This window comes from Zalophus californianus, chromosome 1, assembly GCF_009762305.2.
Source record: "Zalophus californianus isolate mZalCal1 chromosome 1, mZalCal1.pri.v2, whole genome shotgun sequence".
Lineage (NCBI taxonomy): Eukaryota > Metazoa > Chordata > Mammalia > Carnivora > Otariidae > Zalophus > Zalophus californianus.
This window is the reverse complement of record NC_045595.1, coordinates 25,674,411-25,695,588: the sequence shown is the minus strand read 5'-3', so window position 1 is coordinate 25,695,588 and position 21,178 is coordinate 25,674,411. Positions and strand designations below refer to the sequence as shown.

General features: G+C 41.1%; 1 long non-coding RNA gene and 2 pseudogenes across 1 annotated transcript; 1 reads left to right on the top strand and 2 right to left on the bottom strand.

The window, feature by feature from the left end:
• Positions 1–1,391: 1,391 nt before the first annotated feature.
• On the bottom strand, positions 1,392–1,858 carry LOC118356884 (annotated as a pseudogene).
• Positions 1,859–4,228: 2,370 nt separating this feature from the next.
• Positions 4,229–5,745, top strand: LOC113916066 (annotated as a pseudogene).
• Positions 5,746–9,799: 4,054 nt separating this feature from the next.
• Positions 9,800–21,014, bottom strand: LOC113915827. Its single transcript, XR_003517830.1, has 3 exons — positions 20,941–21,014; positions 15,932–16,021; positions 9,800–9,890 (listed from the first exon to the last, which is right to left on the bottom strand). It is a non-coding gene; the product is annotated as an uncharacterized LOC113915827 (long non-coding RNA).
• Positions 21,015–21,178: the final 164 nt, after the last annotated feature.

Below are 21,178 nucleotides of genomic sequence, written 5' to 3'. Positions count from 1 at the left end.
ACAGAAGAGACTGTCTTTTTTCCATTGGACATTCTTTCCTGCTTTGTCGAAGATTAGTTGACCATAGAGTTGAGCATCCATTTCTGGGCTCTCTATTCTGTTCTATTGATCTATGTGTCTGTTTTTGTGCCATTACCATACTGTCTTGATGATGACAGCTTTGTAATAGAGCTGGAAGTCCAGAATTGTGATGCCACCAGCTTTGCTTTTTGTTTTCAACATTCCTCTGGCTATTCGGGGTCTTTTCTGGTTCCATACAAATTTTAGGATTATTTGTTCCATTTCTTTGAAAAAGTGGATGGTATTTTTTTTTAAAGATTTTATTTATTTATTTGAGAGAGAGAGAAAGAGAGAGAGCACATGAGAGGGGGGAGGGTCAGAGGGAGAAGCAGACTCCCCGCCGAGCAGGGAGCCCAATGTGGGACTCGATCCAGGGACTCCAGGATCATGACCTGAGCCGAAGGCAGTTGCTTAACCAACTGAGCCACCCAGGCGCCCAAAAGTGGATGGTATTTTGATAGGGATTGCATTAAATGTGTAGATTGCTCTAGGTAGCAAAGACATTTTTATAATATTCTTCCAATCTAAGAGCATGGGACGTTTTTCCATTTTTTTGTGTCTTCCTCAGTTTCATGAGTATTTTATAGTTTTTTGAGTACAGATTCTTTGCCTCTTTGGTTAGATTTATTCCTAGGTATCTTATGGTTTTGGGTGCAATTGTAAATGGGATCGACTCCTTAATTTCTCTTTCTTTTGTCTTGGTGGTGGTGTATAAGAATGCCACTGATTTCTGTGCATTGATTTTATATCCTGCCACTTTACTGAATTCCTGTATGAGTTCTAGCAGTTTTGGGGTGGAGTCTTTTGGGTTTTTCACATAAAGTATCCTATCATCTGCAAAGAGTGAGAGTTTGACTTCTTCTTTGCTGATTCGGATGCCATTTATTTCTTTTTGTTGTCTCACTGCTGTGGCTAGGACTTCTAGTACTTTGTTGAATAGCAGTGGTGATGGTGGACATCCCTGCCATGTTCCTAACCTTAGGGGGAAAGCTCTCAGTTTTTCCCCATTGAGAATGATATTCACTGTGGGTTTTTCATAGATGACTTTTATAATATTAAGATATGTACCCTCTATCCCTATACGCTAAAGAGTTTTAATAAAGAAAGGATGTACTTTGTCAAATGCTTTTTCTGCATCTATTGAGAGGATCATATGGTTCTTGTTATTTCTTTTATTAATGTATCACATTGATTTGCGGATGTACCTTTTTTGATCTGACTTTTTTTTTCTTTCTTAACATCTTATTAATATAGTATTTAGTTGTCTTCCCTCTGTCAAACCCTGAGCCAACCGCTTTCCCCAGCCTGCCTGGTGATATATAGGAAAAAGACTATACAAAGCAGATGAGACATGGGAGAAAGAACCATAAACGGTGGAGAGGGCTCCTTAACATGGTGAAGAGGATGGAAAAGGCTACCATCAGGCAAAAGAGGCCCATGACCTCTGAGAGGGAAAAGCCCAGAATGGCATAGGAGAAGAGCTGTTGCTTCAAAGAAAAGTTCCTGGCATAACCAGTGATGAGGCTTCCAAACACAGTCCCAAGCCCAGCCCCAGAGCCACCCATCCTGCTGTGACAGCCACAGCCCTAATGAATTTAGCTACTATTTGAAAGGGCACTGGTTTGGAAGTTATGGCTAGGGGTAAGTGAGGCTGCCCAGCTCCTGAGGCTCTCATTGGCAGTGTCTCTGGTTGTTTTAGCACTGCTGCAAAAAGTGGTCAGCTCAGCAGCTGAGAGGTGCTCCTGACTAGTGAGGGCATGGAGACAAATTTGGTACCCATGTACATTTCCAGGGAGTGAGGGGCTCCAGCAGTGCAGAGAGGGGTCTAACTTCTTTCACTCAGCATGATTGTTTTGAGATTCATTCATGTTGTGTGTATCAATAGTTCATTACTTTTTTTGCTGAGTAGTATTCTATTATATGGCCATAACAAAAATGTCTTATCCACTCACGTGTAGTTGGACATTTGGGTCATTTCTAGCTTTTGGCTATTCCAAATAAAGCTGCTATGAACACTCATGTACAAGTATATATATATACATATACATCCTTTCCTGTGGGGTAAATACCTAGGAATTGTATGAATAGGATTGCTGGATCATATTGTAGGTGATTGTTCAACTTTTTAAGAAACTGCCAAACTTTTCCAAAGTGGTTGTACTAATTTGTTTCCACCAGCTGTGTATGAGTTCCATTTTCTGTACACCTACCCAGCACTTGGTATGGTCAGCCTTTTTATTTTTAGCTTTTCTGATAGGTTTGTAATATCTCATTGGGGTTTTAATTTGCATTTCTCTAATGACCTGTGACATTGAATATCTTTTCTTTTGTTTATTACTTGTCTATATGGTTTTGGGGGTTTTTTTTGGATTTTTTTTTTTTTTTTTGGATTTTTTTTTTTTTTTTTTGGTAAAGTGTCTGCTAAAATCTTTTGCTCATTTTAAAAATTGAGTTGTTTAAGGGGCACCTGGGTGGCTCAGTTAGTTAAGCATCTGACTTCAGCTCAGGTCATGATCTCAAGGGCCTGGGATCGAGCCCTGTGTCCAGCTCTGCACTCAGTAGGGAATCTGTTTGAGATTCTCTCTCTCTCAAATAAATAAATAAAATCTTTTAAAAAATTGAGTTGTTTAATTTCTACTGGTTGAGTTTTGAGAGTTCTTTATATATATTATTTTTTAAAAGATTTATTATTTGAAAGAGCATACACACAAGTGGGGGGAGGGGCAGAGGGAGAGCATCTTCAAGCCGACTTCCTGCTGAGTGCGGAGCCCTCTTGTGGGGCTTGATCTCAGGACCCATGAGATCATGACCTGAGCTGAAACCAAGAGTCAGACGCTTAACTGACTAAGCCATCCCGGTGTCCCCTCTCTCTATATTCTTGATACAAGTTCTTTTTCGGATATATGGTTTGCAGTTTCCCCCTAGTTTGTGACTTGTCTTTTCATTTTCATAACAGCATCTTTTGAAGAAGCAGAAGTTTATGAATTTCTAGACAAATTTTTCCTGGGATTTTGATTGGGTTTGTATTAAATTTATAGATAAATTGGGAGAGAAGTGACATCTTAATTATATTGCCCCCTGATCCATGAACAAAATATATCTCTCCATTATTTATATCTTTTTAATTTCTCTCTGCAATATTTTGTGGTTTTCATGGTACAAATGTTTCACATCTTCTGTCAGATTTATCCCTAAGCCTGTCTTATTTTTGATGTTATAAATTATGTCATTTTTTAAATTCAATTTTCAGTTTTTCATTCAAAAGTGTAGATCAAAATACCTAATATATAGTTGACTTTTGTAGACTGATATTGTATCCCAGAAACTTAAAAAAAAACTCATTTACTAGTTCTAGTATATTTTTTTTGTAGATTCCATTTTTTTTTTTTTAGATTTTATTTATTTATTTGACAGAGAGAGACAGCAAGGGAGGGAACACAAGCAGGGGGAGTGGAAGAGGGAGAAACAGGCTTCCTGCTGAGCAGGGAGCCCGACGCGGGACCCGATCCCAGGACCCTGGGATCATGACCTGAGCCGAAGGCAGATGCCTAACCAACTGAGCCACCCAGGCGTCCCCCCATCATATTTTTTATCTAGAAGATTATACCATCTCTGAATAAGGACTGCTTTACTTTTTTCCAGTAGATGGCTTTTATTTATATTTCTTGCCTTATGGCACTGGCTAGAATCTCCAATACAATGTTGAATAGCATTGGTGAGAGTGGACATCTCTGTCTTGTTCCTGATATTAAAGGAAAGCATTCAGCCTTTTATAATTAAGTATGATATTAGCTGTAGATTTTTTTTTTTTAAAGATTTATTTATTTATTTATTTGAGAGAGAGAGAATGAGAGATAGAGAGCATGAGAGGGAAGAGGGTCAGAGGGAGAAGCAGACTCCCTGCTGAGCAGGGAGCCCGATGTGGGACTCGATCCTGGGACTCCAGGATCATGACCTGAGCCGAAGGCAGTCGCTTAACCAACTGAGCCACCCAGGCGCCCCAGCTGTAGATTTTTTTTATAGCTGTCCTCTATCAAGTTGATGAAGTCCTCTTCTATTCCTAGTTTGCTGCGTTTTTTTTTTTTTTTAATCAGGCATGGGCTTTGAATTTGTTAAATGCTTTTCCTGAATCTATTGAGATGATCATATGGTTTTTTTGTTTGTGAATATGATTGGTATGTTAACATTGATTGACTTTTGAATGTTAGACCAACTGTATTCCTATGATTAACCCCACTTTGTCTTGATGTGTTATCCTTTAATACAGTTTTGGATTTGACTCGCTAAAATTTTGTTTAGAATTTTTGCTCCTGGGGGTGGGCGGCTGACACTCTGCTCGGTACCTGGCCTCACCACCTGGCATGGCCACTCCTTGAGGGTACCTTGATCCCCCTCCCAGGGATGGTCCCCCTGAGGATGAGTCTGTCCCCCATCACACTGACCCTGGCCCCCTGCCCCCACAGCCACCTCAGCGCCAGCCCCACCTGACAAGCTGGAGGGAGGTGGCTGCCCCATACACCCCCTGCTCTGCCTAGCACCAGGAGGAAGCAGGGCAAGGCAGGTCTGCAGATGAAGAGCCCAGAAAAGAAGCAAAGGGGGTCAAATACTCAGGGCACGGAGTTCGCACCATGCCTGACTCCCATGGTGGATCACCTGGTTGCATCCAACTGTTTTGATTGGTGCAGGCTCCAGGTGGAGCCTGCAGCTTTTGATGACTTCGGAGCCCCCAAGATGGGGGGCACAGCCCCCCCATTCCTTGGTGTCCTGTCCCCTTTGGAGGCTTCTGTGTACAGGGGGCGTGGCAGGCCAGGTATCCCCAGGCTATGGCATTGGGGGTGGAGGCAGTCCCCGGCCTCTTCACTGACAGCGCCCCCCTTCCCTCCCAACCCTATGGGCCCTGCTTTCAACATGAACACCCCTCCCCAGGGCCCTGGCTACTTACCCCCAGGCAACATGAACTTTCCTACCCAGCCCTTCAACCAGCCTCTGGGTCAGAACTTCAGCCCTCTTGGTGGATAGATGATGCCAGGCCTATTAGGGGGATTGGCCCCATGACCTCACCCACCATGGGACAACCTCCCAGAGGGGAGCTGCCCCTTTTCTCCCCCAACGCTTTGTGCAGCCAGGAGCACCTTTTGGCCCCTCTCCTCCAGAGACCTGGTCAAGGGTTCCCCAGCCTGCCCTCCACCCAAGTCTCTTCCCTGGTCCAGACCCTGGCTTTCCTGGCCCTGGTGGTGAGGATGGGGGAAAGCCCTTGAATCCACCTGCCCACAGTGCTTTTCCCCAGGAGTCTTACTCATGCTCCACAGTTGCTGCTGTTAATGGGAATCAGCCCAGTTTCCCCCCAAATAGCAGTAGGTAGGGTGGGGGAACTGTGGATGCCAACAGCTTGGCACCCCCCAGCCAGGCAGGTAGGGGCTCAGTGCCTTGGCCTCCCCCAGGCCTGGTGTACCCGTGTGATGCCTGTTGCAGTGAGGTGAATGATGAGCAGCATGCCATTCTGTGTGAGGCCTCCTGCCAAAAGTGGTTCCACCACGAGCGCACAGGCATGACAGAGCACATATGGGCTGCTGACCACTGAGGCCTCCGCCGTCTGGGCTTGTGATCTCTGCCTCAAGACCAAGGAGATCCAGTCTGTACATCCATGACGGTGTGGGGCAGCTGGCGGCTGCTAACGATGGGTGACACTGGTGAGGGTGATGGTTTCCAAGTCTGGTTCTTGGTCCTTGTTTCCAGGGGCTTCCCATCCCTGTGGGGCAGAAACACAGTGGCTCCTGGGGGCAGAGAAAGAAACCAAAACCCTGCCAAGCATTGGGGTGGCTCCAGTCTCTGAAGGCCTAGGGGTATTACTGCAAGAGAAAAGAGGCTGGAGGAAGTTCTGGAGGGCAGGGGTCTCCTCTGTGCAGATGGATGCCCCAGCACCTGTGCCTAACACTCCTCTCTAGCCCCACAGCTGCAGCCTTAGTTTTTGGAGTGAAATGCTAAAGGTTTCTGGCCAGAGCAGTTGGGACTCCATCCTTGTAGTCTCCCTTTCATGGGCTTTAGGAGACAGCTTTAGGGAATAAATGGGGAATTTTTCCTTTTCTTACCCATCTCTTGACTCCTCCAAGACCTACCCAAGTCCTACCCCCTTAAAGAACCAAATAGCTTGAAGAAGCAGGAGAGCTCTTGGCTGGGGCAGTTTCTTGGTGATTTGGGGCTTCAAGACTATGGGTAAGAGATGCTGTCTGAACATGTGTCCCTCATACCAAAGCCACTGGCCCTTTCTCAGCCTCTCTTGGGCTTTTCTCCTAATGACCATATTTTTGCCCAAAATTGGGATATGCGGTCTGACAGACCAGAATATTTGAAATTCAGCCTGTCCTGGAACCTGGACTCTGTACCATCCTCCCCGCCTTGCCCGTTTCTTGCACAGTAGCGTCCGTGCTGGTCTAGAACTTTGGGCACCTGTATTTCTCTGCCTCCCTGGCTGGACTGAACGAAAGTTTGAAAAAGCACAGAGCCCTTATCCTGTTACAAGGATCCCTGTCCCAGCCGGTGGCGGGGGGGGGGGGGGGGGGGGGGGGGGGGGGGACTGTCATTGCCAGGGTCCTGAAATGCACTCCAGAGTGTCAGGATGTGTTTTGCTTCTCTTTCCCTACCTTTTGGTCTATTTCTTGGGCCGGGTGATCTAGGAGCCTGGTAAGAGCCCGGCACTGCTGCGTTCCCTCTTCCTCTCCCTCTCTCCCTCTCCCTCTCTCCCTCTCTCCCTCTCCCTCTCCCCCTCTCCCCCTCCCTCTCTCCCTTTCCCTCTCTCCCTCTCCCTCTCTCCCTCTTCCCCTCTCCCCCTCCTTCTCCCCCTCCCTCTCCCCCTCCCCCTTCCCCCTCCCCCTTCCCCTCTCCCTCTCGTAGCTCATGCACACATTCCTCAGTGGGGTGGGGAAGGCAGGCACGGGTGTGGCCCTGAGAGGAGCCAGCAGTCCCTGCCCCCTTCTCTCAGGACCCTAGCATGTGAAGAGAAGACCCACGAATATACTGTAGAACTCTTTGGCCTGTCCAGGTGGAGCCTGCAGCTTTTGAGGCTGTGAGAAAGAAGGGAGAGGCCTCTGGGCTTCTCTCTTCTGGAGTCTCATCTTCCCTGGCCCCCATCTCGCCCCTCCCCTGGTATTCCCCTTTCCCCTGCCCAGCTTTGTATTATGTTTGTGGTTCTGTTGTCCCTCTGTTGCCATTTTTATGATGTCTTCCCCGGCCCCATCTCCACCTTTTGTAAGTGGCTCCTGGGGGAGGGGGTCTTCTGCTCAATCCTTCTTTCCCTCTCACTCCACTACTTTTTGGAAGAAAGTAGGGGTGGCAGAGATGTGGTGGTGGTGGGGAGGGGTCTTTTGTATAGCTGGGTTAATAAAATGACTTGACCACCCCCTGCAAAGGAATTTTTGCTTTTGTGTTGGGTATTGGTGGGTATTGGTTTGTGGTTTCTTTGTAATGTCTTTGGTTTAGGTATCAGGCCTCACAGAGGCCTTCTTCTCAAATAATTGGATTTTGGCTATATTTTCTCTATTTTTCCATTTTCCATTTCATTGATTCCTATTGTTGTCTTTCCTTTCTTCTGCTTACTTTGGTTTCAATTTGCTTTTTATTTTAGTTTCTCAAGGTAGAAGCTAAGGTCATTGATCTGAGGTCTTTCTTCTTCTCTAATGTAGGTTTTTAGTGCTTACGTTTCCCCCTAAGTACTGCTTTAGTAGTATTCCATTAATGCTGATATATTCTATATTTATTTTCATTCAGTTCAAAATACCTTATAATTTCCTTTTTGATTTCTTAGATGGATCCATGGGGTTAATTAGAAGTGTTAGTTACTTTCCAAACATTTGTAGATTTTCCAGAAATCTTTTTATTGATTTCTAATTTCATTTCAGTGTTGCCCCAGAACATACTCGGTATGTGTTGAATCCTTTTAAATTTATTTAGATTTGCTTTATCGCCCAGAATATAGTTTATCTTGGTAAATGTTCCAGGTACGCTTGAGAACAATGTGTATTTTGCTGTTGTTGGGTGGAGTGTCTTATAAATGTCAGGTTTGTTGATAGTGTTGTTCATGTCCTTGCTGATTTTCTGCCTACTCATTCTATCAATTATTAAGAGAGGTCTACTGAAATCTTTTGACTATAATTACAAGTTTTAAATATACTTTGCTCTGAAATCCACTTTGTTTGATATTCATAGAACTTCAGCTTTCTTTTGACAAGTGTTAGCATGGTGTATCTTTACCATACTTTTAACCTATTTGTTATCTTTATATTTAAAATACTTTTTTGTAGATAACATATAGTCTGTTGCTGCTTTTTTTTATCCAATCTGACAAATTTTGCCTTTTAATTGGTGTGCTTCTACCACTGACAATGTGATTATTGATATGGTTAGATTTGAATCTATTATCTTGCTATTTGTTTTCTATTTTTTTAATCTCTTTATTCCCCTTTTCCTTTTTATCTGACTTCTTTTGAATTAGTGGAATATTTTTTATGATCTCATTTTATCTCCTTTGTGGGATTATTGGCTATAACTTTTTTATTATTTTAGTGTAGTTTCTCTACGGTTTACAGTATACATTTTTAACTTATTGGTCTACCATCAAGTGATATTATGCCACTGCATGTATAGAATAAGAATGTTACAGTAATATACTTGTTTCTCTCCTTCCAGCCTTTATATTATCATTCATGAATTTTAATTTTGCATAAGTTATAAATACCACGATACATTGTTGTTATTTTTGTTTAAATAGTCAGGTATTCTTTTATTTATTTATTATTATTTATTTATTTATTTATTTATTTATTTAATTTAAGCTCCATGCCCAACTTGGGGCTTAAACTCACGACCCTGAGATCAAGAGTTGCATGCTCCACCAACCTAGCCAGCCAGGAGCCCCTAAATAGTCAATTATCTTATAAAAGTATTTAAATAAATAGGGGTACCTGGGTGGCTCAGTTGGTTAAGCATCTGCCTTCGGCTCAGGTCATGATCCCAGGGTTCTGGGATTGAGCCCCAGTCAGACTCCCTGCTCAGTGGGGAGTCTACTTCTCTCTCTCCCTCTGCCCCTCCCCCCCGCTTGTGCTCTCTCTCAAATAAATAAAATCTTTAAAAAAATAAAAATATTTAAATAGTAAGAAAAAAATCCTTAAATATATACTCTTATACTTAATCTTCGCCAGTGTTCTTTATTCCTTTACATAGATCTATATGGTATCTTTTTTTTTTTTTTGCCTGAAGAACTTTCTTTAAAACATTTCTTATAGTGCAGGTTTGCTGTTGATGAATTCATTCAACTTTTATATGTCTTAGAATATCTTTATTTTGAATTATTTTAAAAGATTTTTGGGGGGCTTTCTTTCTCTTTCTTTCTTCTTTCCTCTCTCTCTCTCTCTCTCTCTCTCTCTTTCTTTTTTCAGGGAATAAACTCAGGTTTTATTGGTTCCAAATTAAATAATGTAAGAATCAATCCCTAATTAGAGGAGGTCAAAGAGACCATTTGAGACCACTTCCCCATGAGACAAGGGAGGCAACTCAGATCCAGAAATGAGAAGTGACTTCCGGGTGGTCTCATGTCCATGACAGCAGAAGCTGGACTAGAAGTCAGGTCCCCAAACTCCAAGAAGTTAATTAATTGTGACTTTCCCTCCTTCACTTATTTATTCATCAAGCACATATTTTGTATTTAATTCAGTGTCAACTGCTAAGTTCAGACACAGTTGAATTTAGGATGCTAATATTCCTCATTGGCAGGCAGGGTCCCAGGTTCCTTCAGTCTTGTGTCTCTGCCATCCTCTTGAGGTCAGAAGTCCCCTACCCTAAATCCAGACATCAAGCAGGGAAAAAAAAAGCTCTTTTTTAATTTAAATTCAATTAACATATACTATATTATTAGTTTCAGAGGTAGAATTTAGTGATGCCTCAGTCTTATATAACACCCAGTGCTCATTACATCACATGCCCTCCTTAATGTCCATCACCCAGTTACCCCATCCCCCCACCCACCTCCCCTCCAGAAACCCTCAGTTTGTTTCCTATGATTAAGAGTCTCTTCTGGTTTGTCTTCCTCTCTTATTTCATCTTGTTTATTTTGCTGGGGTTTGTTTCTTTCAGTAACCTGAATCATGCTGTATGTATTGTTCTTTGATGTGCTTGTTGGAGATGTTCTCAGCCTAGCACACTCCTTTTATCCATTATATTATTCCACAGAATTAGTGTCACTATTTGGGTTGCTTCATTCTGCTGTTATAATTATGCCCACTTTTGTGCAAAAACTTGAGCACAGGGGCTGGAATTTGAGGGGAAGAGTGTCAGTTTGAGTCCTTGTTGATCTGAGGTGAAGGCATGTTGACTTGGTATTGAGCAGGTGGCAGGCAGTGCATGCTGACTCGGGCAGGAAGGTGGCTGGACTGTGGATTTGGGACCCACAGGCTGACATATCATGTGTGACAGGGACGTGGCTGGTTACTCCTGGTCATGAATTCCTTTAACTTTTGTTTTTCTGGGAAACTCTCTCTCTCCTTCTATTCTGAATGAAAACCTTACTGGGTGGAGTATTCTTAGCTGTAGATTTTTTCCTTTTAGCACTTTGAATATATCATGCCACGCTCTTCTGGCCTGTAGTTTCTGCTGAAAAATCCACTGATAGCCTTATGTGTTTCCCTTGTATATAACTGCTTTCCTTTCTCTTGCTGCTTTTAAAATTCTCTCTTTATCACTACTTTTGGCTATCATACTTACTTTGTGTCTTGGTGCAGACCTCTTTGGGTTGGTTTTGTTGGGGGCACTCTGTGCCTCCTGGATCTGGATTTCTCTTTCCTTCCCCAGATTCAGGAAGTTTTCAGCTACTATTTCTTCAAATAAATCTTCTGCCCCCTTTTCTCACTCCTCTTCTTCTGGGATCCCTATCATGTGACTGTTCTGCTTGACAGTGTTGCTGAGTTCCCTGGGTCTATTCTCGTTTTGCATATATTTTTTCCCCTCTGATCTGCTCAGCTTGATTACTTTCCATTACTCTGTTCTCCAGGTTGCTAATCTGTTCTTCTACTTCCTCTTGTTTGCTATTTATTCCGGGTGGTCTATTTTTATTTTCATTTAGTGAGTTCATTTTCTCTAACTGGTCCTTTTTTAGGTCTCCTATCTTTTTGTGGAGGGTCTCATGGAGGTCCTGCACTCCTTTCTCAATTCTAGCAAATATCTTTATGAGCATTACTTTAAATTCACTATCAGACATATTACTTATCTCAATTTTGTTTAGGTCTCTTGCTATGATTTTTTTCTGCTCTTTCATTTGGGACATATTCCTCTGTCTTTTCACTTTGTCTATTGCTATGTCTATTTCTATGTGTTAGGAAAGTCAGCTATGTCTCCTGCACTTGAAAGTAGTGGCTTTATGAATAAGAGGTCCTGTAGCGCCCCAGTACAATGCCTCCTTTTCACCAGAAAATGGTGCATAGGGGGTGTTTCCTATGTGTGTTGCTACACAGGTGTCCCACTGTTATGGTGGAGCTGTGTTTGCCTTCAGTCCAGCCTGCAATGGCTCTCATCCTGTTGTGGGCAGAGTCTGGTGCCTGTGGTGTTAGTGGGCCACTCCAGGGATGCCTAGGGCTTGAGTTGAGTACGACCAGGTGTTTGCCAGAGATGAAGCAGCACCAAACTGCAGGGCACTTTCCCTGTGTTGTCCCCTGGGAAGCTTTTATTGGTGGGTGGGGCCTATAGTCAGACCAGCTGTCTACCCCCAGCCTGGGGTCACAGTTAGACTGGTGGGGTCACAGTTAGACTGGTGTGTGGTTATCTTCCCCTCTCCTTGGAGCAGGACTCACTTTGGAGTGGTGTTGGAGTGGTGTTGGCCCTTGTCTGGGCTGCTTGCACACTGCCAGGCTTGTGGTACTGCTTTGATGGGATCTTGCCAAGAGTGTATCAGAGTGGGTGGACCTGCTTCACTGTGCCTTCTTGTCTACATCTGGCTGTGGAGAGTCTATTCTGCTAGTCTTCGGGTCACTTTCTGGGTTATTTATGCCAATGTGGGTGTTTTCTAGGAGGCCGTGCTGCAAGAGGTGAGCCCAGGGTCCTCCTGCTCCACCATCTTCCCAGCAGCCTCTGCCAAAGATGTTTTTACTATGAGAGTGCCTGGCTGGCTCAGTCACTAGAGTGTGGGAGTCTTGATCTCAGGGTTGTGAGTTTGAACCCCACATTGGGTTGTAGAGATTACTTAAAATATTTTTTAAAAAATATTTTATTTATCTATTTTAGAGAGAGGGAGAGAGCATGAGCGGGGGGGGGGAGCAAATGGGGAGAAAGGGGGAGAGAAAATCTCGAGCAGACTCCCCACTGCTTGAGCCTGACACAGGGCTCGATTCCACAACCCTCAGACCATGACCTGAGCCAAAACCAAGAGTCTGACGCTCAACCGGCTGAGCCACCCAGGTGCCCCGAGATTACTTAAAATCTTAAAAAAAAAAAAAAGAGGTTTTTACTATGTATAGATTTGTAACTTGTCCCTTTTTCTTTCAGTATTTTAAAATGTTACTCCACTGTCTCTTACTTGCATTATTTCCAGTGAGAAATATGATTATCATTTTTATCTTTGTTCTTATGTAGTTAATAAGTCTCTTTCTCTGGATGCTTTTGAGATTTTATTACTGGTTTTGTGTTATTTGATAATAATACCCTTTGATGTAGTTTTATTCACGTTTCTTGTGCTTGGGTTAGTGGACTTTGTATATGTGGTTTTATAGTTGTCATCAAATTTGGAAAATTTGGGGGCATATTTCTTGAAGTATTTTTTCTGTCCCCCTTCTCTTTTTTCAGGGACTTCAATTATTCATGCAATAGGCTGTGTGAGGTTGTCTACAGTTTACAGATACTCTTCATGTTTTTGTCTTGTTTTGTTACTCTTCCATCTCTCTGTATTTTGTTTTGGATAATTTCTGCTGCTATGCCGTTAAGTTCATTATCTTGTGTATTGTCTGATCTGCTATTTAATTCAATCTAGTCTATTTTCCATCTCAGACACTGTGGTTTTTATTTCTAGAAACTTGATGTATGTCTTTATGTCTTCCTTGTTTCTACTTACATTTAAGATAACATTGTGTCAGTTCTGAGGTGGTTTCAGCTGGTTATCTCATTATTATGGATCATGTGTCCTGACTCTTTGCATACCTGATAATTTTAGATGCCAGAATTTTACCTTGTTGGGTGTTGGATATTTTTGTATTCTTATAAATCTTCTTGAGCTTTGTTCTAGAAATCAGTTAAGTTACTTGGAAATTATTTGGTCCTTTCAGGTCTTTTATGATTTATTAGGTAGGTCCAAAGCAGTGCTCAGTTTATTTAAAGTTTTTATTTAAATTCCAGTAGTGTAATACTCGTTTCAGGTGTACAATTTAGTGATTTAACACTTCCATACATCACCCGGTGCTCATCACAAGTGCCCTCCTTAATCCCCATCACCTATTTAACCTATCCCCCACCCACTTCCCCTCTGGTAACCATCAGTTTGTTCTGTATAGTCAAGAATCTGTTTCTTGGTTTGCCTCTGTCTTCTTTCCCCCATGAACATTAGTTTTACTTCTTAAACTCCACATATGAGCAAAATCATATGGTATTTCTCTTTCTCTGATGGACTTATTTTTTTTAAAGATTTTATTTATTTAACAGAGATAATGAGATTTTATTTATTTAACAGAGATAGTGAGAGAGGGAACACAAGCAGGGGGAATGGGAGGGGTAGAAGCAGGCCTCCCGCTGAAGAGTGAGCCTGATGTGGGGCTCTATCTCAGGACCCAGGGATCATGACCTGAGCCGAAGGCAGACTCCCAATGGACTAAGCCACCCAGGCGCCCCTTGATTGACTTATTTCACTTAGCATAATACTCTCTAGCTCCATCCATGTCATTGCAAATGGCAAGCTTTCATTCTTTTTATGGATGAGAAATATTCCATTGTATATAGATACCACATCTTCTTTATCCATTCATCAGTCTATGGACATTTGGGCTCTTTCCATAATTTGGCTATTGTTGATAATGCCGCTATAAACATCAGGGTGCGTGTATCCCCTCAAGTTAGTATATTTGTATTCTTTGGGTAAATACTTGGTAGTACTGGATCATAGGGTAGTTCTATTTTTAACTTTTTGAGGAACCTCCATACTGTTTTCCAGAGTAGCTGCATCACTTTGCATTCCAACTACCAATGCTTAGTTAAGCAATAATTATTCTTCACTACTGAGGCAAGACCTTCTTGAGCACTCTAGCTGCTATCTTATGAATTATGAGTTTTTCCAATCTGGCTGATAGGAACAGACACTGTTCCCAACCAACCCTGGCCACTGTTGCCTTTAATCCTTTCTGATGGTTCTTTCCTTGGCTTTGAGTAGTTCCTCACACACATGTGCTAATCAGTGCTCTGCAGAATACGCTAGTGAACTTTCTGCAGATCTGTACAAGGGTTTTTGTATAAGCATTTTTTCTTTCTGTGCTCTCCTTCCTCTCTGGAATTCTGTCCTAAAGTTTGGTTTCCCCAGACTTTCAGCTCAAAGAGTTCACCAGGCTACCCAATGTTCCCCTTTCTATGATGTGGCCTAAAAATACCCTCAAGGCTGTAAACTGGAGCAATCTCAGGTTCAGGGCTCACTGCATTTGTTTTCTGTCTTTCAAGAATCATTGTCCTTCATTGCCTGGTGTCTAGGGTCTTGAAAACCATTGTTTTGTATATTTTGCCTAGTTTTTGTTTTTCATTATTTTAGGTGAGAGGGTAAATCTGGTCCTTGTTACTTGATCTTGACTAGAAGCAAGCGTCCGATCAATTTTGTTTTAACAGCCCTCCAAGGAATTCTGGTGCATGTTAAAGTTTGAGGACTAGATAGATCTATGAATTGAACATTAGGTGATTGTTTCACTAATACTCTCAACCACCATATACCATGAAGACAGGATTACATGAGTCAGTAAATCTAATATTTGGAGGAAAAAGATTTTTTGTAAGGAAATTTATTCATGCTTTGTAGCATGAAAGATATGTCAGTAATTGTGAGATATTTGAAATATTTATACAGTCTGGATATATGGAGATTTAGGCAAGGAGAGGAAGATTTTATGAAATAACCTTATTTCATTAATTTGCTATGGTACGTAGTAGTCAGACATTTAGCTTTAAGCTACCTAATAATTTCTTTAACTGTTAAATTTTTATAAATGGTAAGTACAAATTTGAGTAGAATTAGTGGCCTAAGGCTATGTACCTACCATAAAATCGCTCTGATTTAAAGCAGACAGAAAGCCAGAATACCAGTTCTTCTAGAAGTCGGGAATGTGACTGCTGTAAATACTTTGAAGGAAACTAATCAAGCTGTTGCATTCCTTATTTTTAAAGTTTCCTGCAAGAAACTTTAAAATAGTTTAAGATATGTATAAAATTTATGCCACCTTATTAAGCAGCTAAGCAGAAGTAAATTTAAAGATTTTATTTATTTTTTTGTCAGGGTGAGAGCACACAAGCAGGGGGAGCGGCAGGCAGAGCAGGTAGAGGGAGAAGCAGGCTCTCTGCCAAGCAAGGAGCCTGATGTGGGACTCGATCCCAGGACCCTGGGATCATGACCTGAGCCGAAGGCACACGCTCAACCGACTGAGCCACCCAGGCGTCCCAGCAGAAGTAAATTTAAACTGGTGAAATAGGTAAGTGTTGACTTTATAAACTTTACCCAAATTATTAAAAAACAAACAAAACCCTGACTCCTAGGAAAGTGAGGGCATGGATCCAGATATACAAGCCTTCTCACAAAATCAAATGGAATAAATAAAACTGTTTTTTAAAAGAAGACTTAATAAAAGGCACTGAAACTAAGGAAAGTTCTTACCTACATGGCAGAGGCTTTGAGTTGTTGAGAGGTAACAGGTTGGGCCAAACTATCCGAAGACTCTGGGAATTCACACACCACTCCCCTCTTCTGTGAAAGAGAAAGTGGGTGGACAAGATTCTTTGTTGAAGCACAGATACTCTTCCACTATTGTAGATAAATAACAATGTTCAGAGAACAAGAACTTTAAACAAGATCAGTGATGAATTACAGTTAGAGAATGATATCAAATGGAGTTTTGAGAGGTTGGGAGGAAATGAGGTAAAAATAATTATATTATTGTACAACTAACAGATGGACTAGAAAAAGGAGCTGAGTCATTTTTGCAGAGAGCAAAGTGAATGGTATGGATTAAATTGTTGAGAAGAATAAAGGGATAATGTATATTAAGCATGTTTGGCATATAGTAAGTGCTCAATAACATCTGTTGTTGCTATTAAATATTAGCACTATTTATAGAATACATACTCTCAAGTGCCTTGAAAATTTTAAAGGAAGGAATATGGTTTCCTTAAGAAGCTTGCATTCTAATGTAACATACACAATCGGCAAAAGAAATACATTATTAAACCCATGGAACTGGAACATATAAAAAAAATCAGGGCTTCTGGCTGGCTCAGTCAGTAGAGCATGTGATTCTCAACCTCAGGGTTGTGAGTTCAAGGCCCACACTGGGCATGGACTCTACCTAAAACAACAACAACAAAAAAAACCCTGAAGCCAGACAGGGCACCTGACTGGCTCAGTTGGTAGAGCCTGTAACACTTGATCTTGGAGTTGTGAGTTTGAGCCCCACATTGGGGGATTTTATTAAAAAATAAAATCTTCAAAAAAAATCAGAAATGAGGAAAACATACCTAATGTAGTGGTTGTTTATGAGTTGGGGCAACCTCATAATACCTTTCTCATAGTTGTTAGATTAAATGAAGTATAGGACTTGCTACCTGATAAATGATCAATAAATAATAGCAGTTTTTTCCTTTGGGACTCAATTTTCTCATTTTTAAAAAGAAGGCAGTGAGTACAGTTAAGAGTGTTGACATCAGAAGAAATGGGTTCTTATCCCAATTCTACTGCTTATTACCTATGGGCGCCTTGGCAGGTTACTTAGCTTCTCTGACCTGTATCCTTATCTTTACAAAAGAGACATTTCAGTAGGCCATTAACATCCTGTTTTGTAACGTCTATTAGAAGCTACTTGATGTGCAGCATATCTCAAAAGGAAATCTGAAAAATCTACTCTGACATCTTCATTTGTTGTTTTGTGTTTATTTATTTTTTGGTTTAGGTTTTGGATGCTAGAGATGGACACGAGAATTCCTTCCATCTATTTTGCTTAATTAAACAGATTTGGAAGAAGTTATGTGGAAGGAAACCCATTTTCATTTATCTTGAGAAATTTAGAGTCAATTGGGGAAGACACTTATAATCAGGTGAACATTGTTTTAAGGACTTCTATATAAAATTTAAAACAGACATAAAGGCTACTTAAAGGATACAGGATTTTTTTTATCTAACAAGCTTCCAAAATGCAATTTTAAGTTACTCAGCTGTTAAGCAACTCATTACATGTATTTCCAGTGCAAAGGAAGTTTCTTTTCAAGGAAGATAAGTCTTTAATTCCATTTAAGTTAAATTCTAGGAAAATGTTCAGATCTCTCAGGTAATTGTATAGACTTTTAGTTGTTACAAAATTAAATAGTATTTTGCTTCACATCAGAAATTAATAAACATTTCTATTAAATTGCTTAAAGAGTTTAAAGTCTAAGTGCAAAAAAAATTGCTTTCTCTTTGCATTTTCCTGGTGCTCTTTAAATGTTGTATATTTAATTACATTTAATTTCACCTTGCTTGTTATTGCTGGAATATCTGGAAACTTTTAAAAAGGGCAGAATAAACCCATTGTAGTGTACAAAATGGCTTTACCTTATTATCAGCCAGAGTAAAGTTTTTGCTTTTGACTGCTCAGGATCATTCTGAGAAATGACAGTTTTCTGAGGTGTAGTTCTGTCAAATGGAGCTTTACTCAAAAGGCCTTCAACAATACAAAATATCTTACTCTTTTTCAAACTTTTCAGATGTTTCTTATTCAACCCCATCCTGCAGAATGCACCTTGAAATAAGCAACTACAGAACCTCCTAGGATAGCACTGTTAGAAAATTAAATATTTATCCTGGCAATGGGTGTGCCTAATTACTGTCTTATCATTGTAAATTTATAAAACTGTAGCAAAAGCAAAACTGGAATATCTGGATTGGTGATCAGCAAGGGAATGAAACAAAGGGTGATTTAAAAATTGATGTTTCCAGTTTCTCCATTACAAACAATGCTGTAAGGAACATTTTTGAATGGGACAAACTTTTTTTAAAAAGATTTTATTTATGTTATTTATTATTCATTTATTTAGAGAGCAGGCAGGTGAGTGGGGGGAGGGGCAGTGGGCAAGGGATAGAATCTCTAACAGACTCCCCACTGAGTGCTGAGTCTGATGTGGGGCTCCATCTCACCACCCTGAGATCAGGACCCCTGCTGAAATCAAGAGTCGGACACTTAACCGACTGAGCCACCCAGGTGCCCCTGAACATAACAAACTTGAGGAAAATTTTCATTACCATAAATTCCTGGAAGTGGAATTTTTAGATCAAAGAATATGCATGTTTTACAATTTTATAGGATCAGTTAAATAAGTTATTTTATGTAGCTACAATGGAATGCAGCTCTTAAAAAAAGAATGAGTTAAATCTATAAATACTGATATTTTTAAATGTCCACAGTATATTATTTAACTGAAAAGAAGTTGCTTAGCAGTATAAAATCCCATTAACATTTATATAGAGATGTTAGTATTTCAGGGAGGAAACTGTGGAAGAATATATGTCAAACAGTGGTTGACTCATTTATCAAATTCAAAGATTACTTTTTAAATTATATAAGTAATGCATGGATAAATGCATGGATATTATTGTAAAAATAAATTAATATAGATATACAAACACTTGTACTCAAATGTTCAAACAGTCTTATTCATAAAAGCTCAATACTTTAAACAACCCAAAGTCTACCAATTGGTGGATAAAGAAATTGTGGTATATCCATACAGTGGGATACTACTCAGCAGTGAAAAAGAACAAACTATTGATACACACTATAACATAGATGAATCTCGAAATCATTATGCTAGGAGAAAAAAGCCACACACAAAAGATTACATAATGTATGATTTCATTTATATGAGATTTTGGAAAGGGCAAAGCTATTGTGACAGATCAGTGTTTGGCCAAGGGCTGGAGGTGAGGGAAGAGGATGAATACAAAGGAGTATGAGGGAACTTTTGCAGGTAATAGAAATAATTGATATCACGATTATGGTGTTGGTTATTCTACTGTATACATTTGTATTCATATAATTATACAGTTAAAATTGGTAAATTTTATTCCATGCACAAATTATATTTCAATAAAGCAAAATTTTTATTTATTTTTAAAGATTTTATTTATTTATTTGACAGAGAGAGACACAGCAAGAGAGGGAACACAAGCAGGGGGAGTGGGAGAGGAGAAGCAGACTCCCCGTGGAGCAGGGAGCCTGATGCAGGGCTCGATCCCAGGACCCTGGGTTGATGACCTGAGCCGAAGGCAGATGCTTAACGACTGAGCCACCCAGGTGCCCCTAAGGCAAAAATTTTAAAGTACAGATTAAGCTCTTTTGACTACTACACCAAAACCAGATTCCCTCACTTCCTGGGAAGGTCTCCTCCTCCCTCCAAACAGGTTAAACAGGTAACCACCATCACTACTGCAGATTCTACTTAAAAATTCTTGTTCTGGGGCGCCTGGATGGCTCAGTCCTTAAGCGTCTGCCTTTGGTTCAGGTCATGATCCCAGCCTCCTAGGATCAAGCCCCGCATCGGGGTCCCTGCTCGGCTGGAAGCCTGCTTCTCCCTCTCCCACTCCCCCTGCTTGTGTTCCCTCTCTCGCTCTGTCAAATAAATAAAATCTTTAAAAAAAAAATTCTTTTTCTGCATTTACACACACACATACACACTCACACTCACAAATACCCAGGGGAAATCTACATTATATTGCTTTACAGTACTTCGTCATTATTTGGCGTTTTCCACTAACTGTGTCTTGGAGACCTTTTCATTAGAATTTATAATTCTACATTATTCTAACTTCTGATAGTTTTATGCTGTATGGATATAATATGGTTTATTCAGCCATCCCCTCTTTCACTCGACCATATTTGAACGTCAAGGTGTGCCAACTCCAGGGAATACAATGGCATACAAAAAAGGATTTGAGTCCTGCCTTCTCAGCGCTTTCAGACAAGTGGGGTAGGGGGGAAGTTTGTCAATAATATTATATGTGAAATCAAAACTATTAACTATTATGATTCTTTGAGCCTGAGTAATTCATCTAGTGAGATCAAAGAAGTATTTTCCAAGGGAGTTAAACTTTTAATCAGATCTGAAGGGTGGGTGATAATGACTTAACTAAGGTAGGGGTGTAGGTAGGGGTAGCTGCTTATCCTGAACTGCACCAACGGTAGAGAGGAAATATGGGGATATGACGAAAATTATGGAGAATGTGCTTAAAAAATTTTTTCACAAGATGTATACCTCATTTTGTAATCAGAAAAACATTAAGATCATAAATATTTTTAGAATTAGGAGGCTTTCCACTTTCTTAACATAAGGAATTAAGTTTTCCATGCTTCAGGGAGAGAAATGATACAAGAAAAGCACTTTCCTCGTTGGCTTCTCTTAAAAAGCTGTACTAGTCGATGAACGTATCTCGGAGCTCTCTCCTCTTGATTAGGGATATTCAGTATGACCTGGAGTGGAGGGGTCAATGGGTCTAGGCCACAGCGTCTACGTCTGCACAACTTTTAACCACTTATCTCCTGGGAAAGCAAGGCCCATCTTCACCTCTCCACTACGGCAAATGTCTGGTGCCGCGCAGGAAACGTGTACCGTGGTGGACCGCGGAATCCCCAACGCGCGTACCGTTTAAGAGGAGGGCACTCAAAGGGCAAGAGGAACCAAGCTTCATTTCCTAACCCACAATGCACAGAGCGCCTTTCCGGAAGTAAGGACTACAACCTCCTGGAAGTATTTATCCGGGCGGAAGCGTTTCGCCTAGAATATGATTGGAAGTGATCAACCGAAGCATTGTGGGACTTTGTCTGTCTCCCAGTACGCATGTGCTAATTGGCTTCGCCCCGCGGGTCCGCGTCCCGGAGGT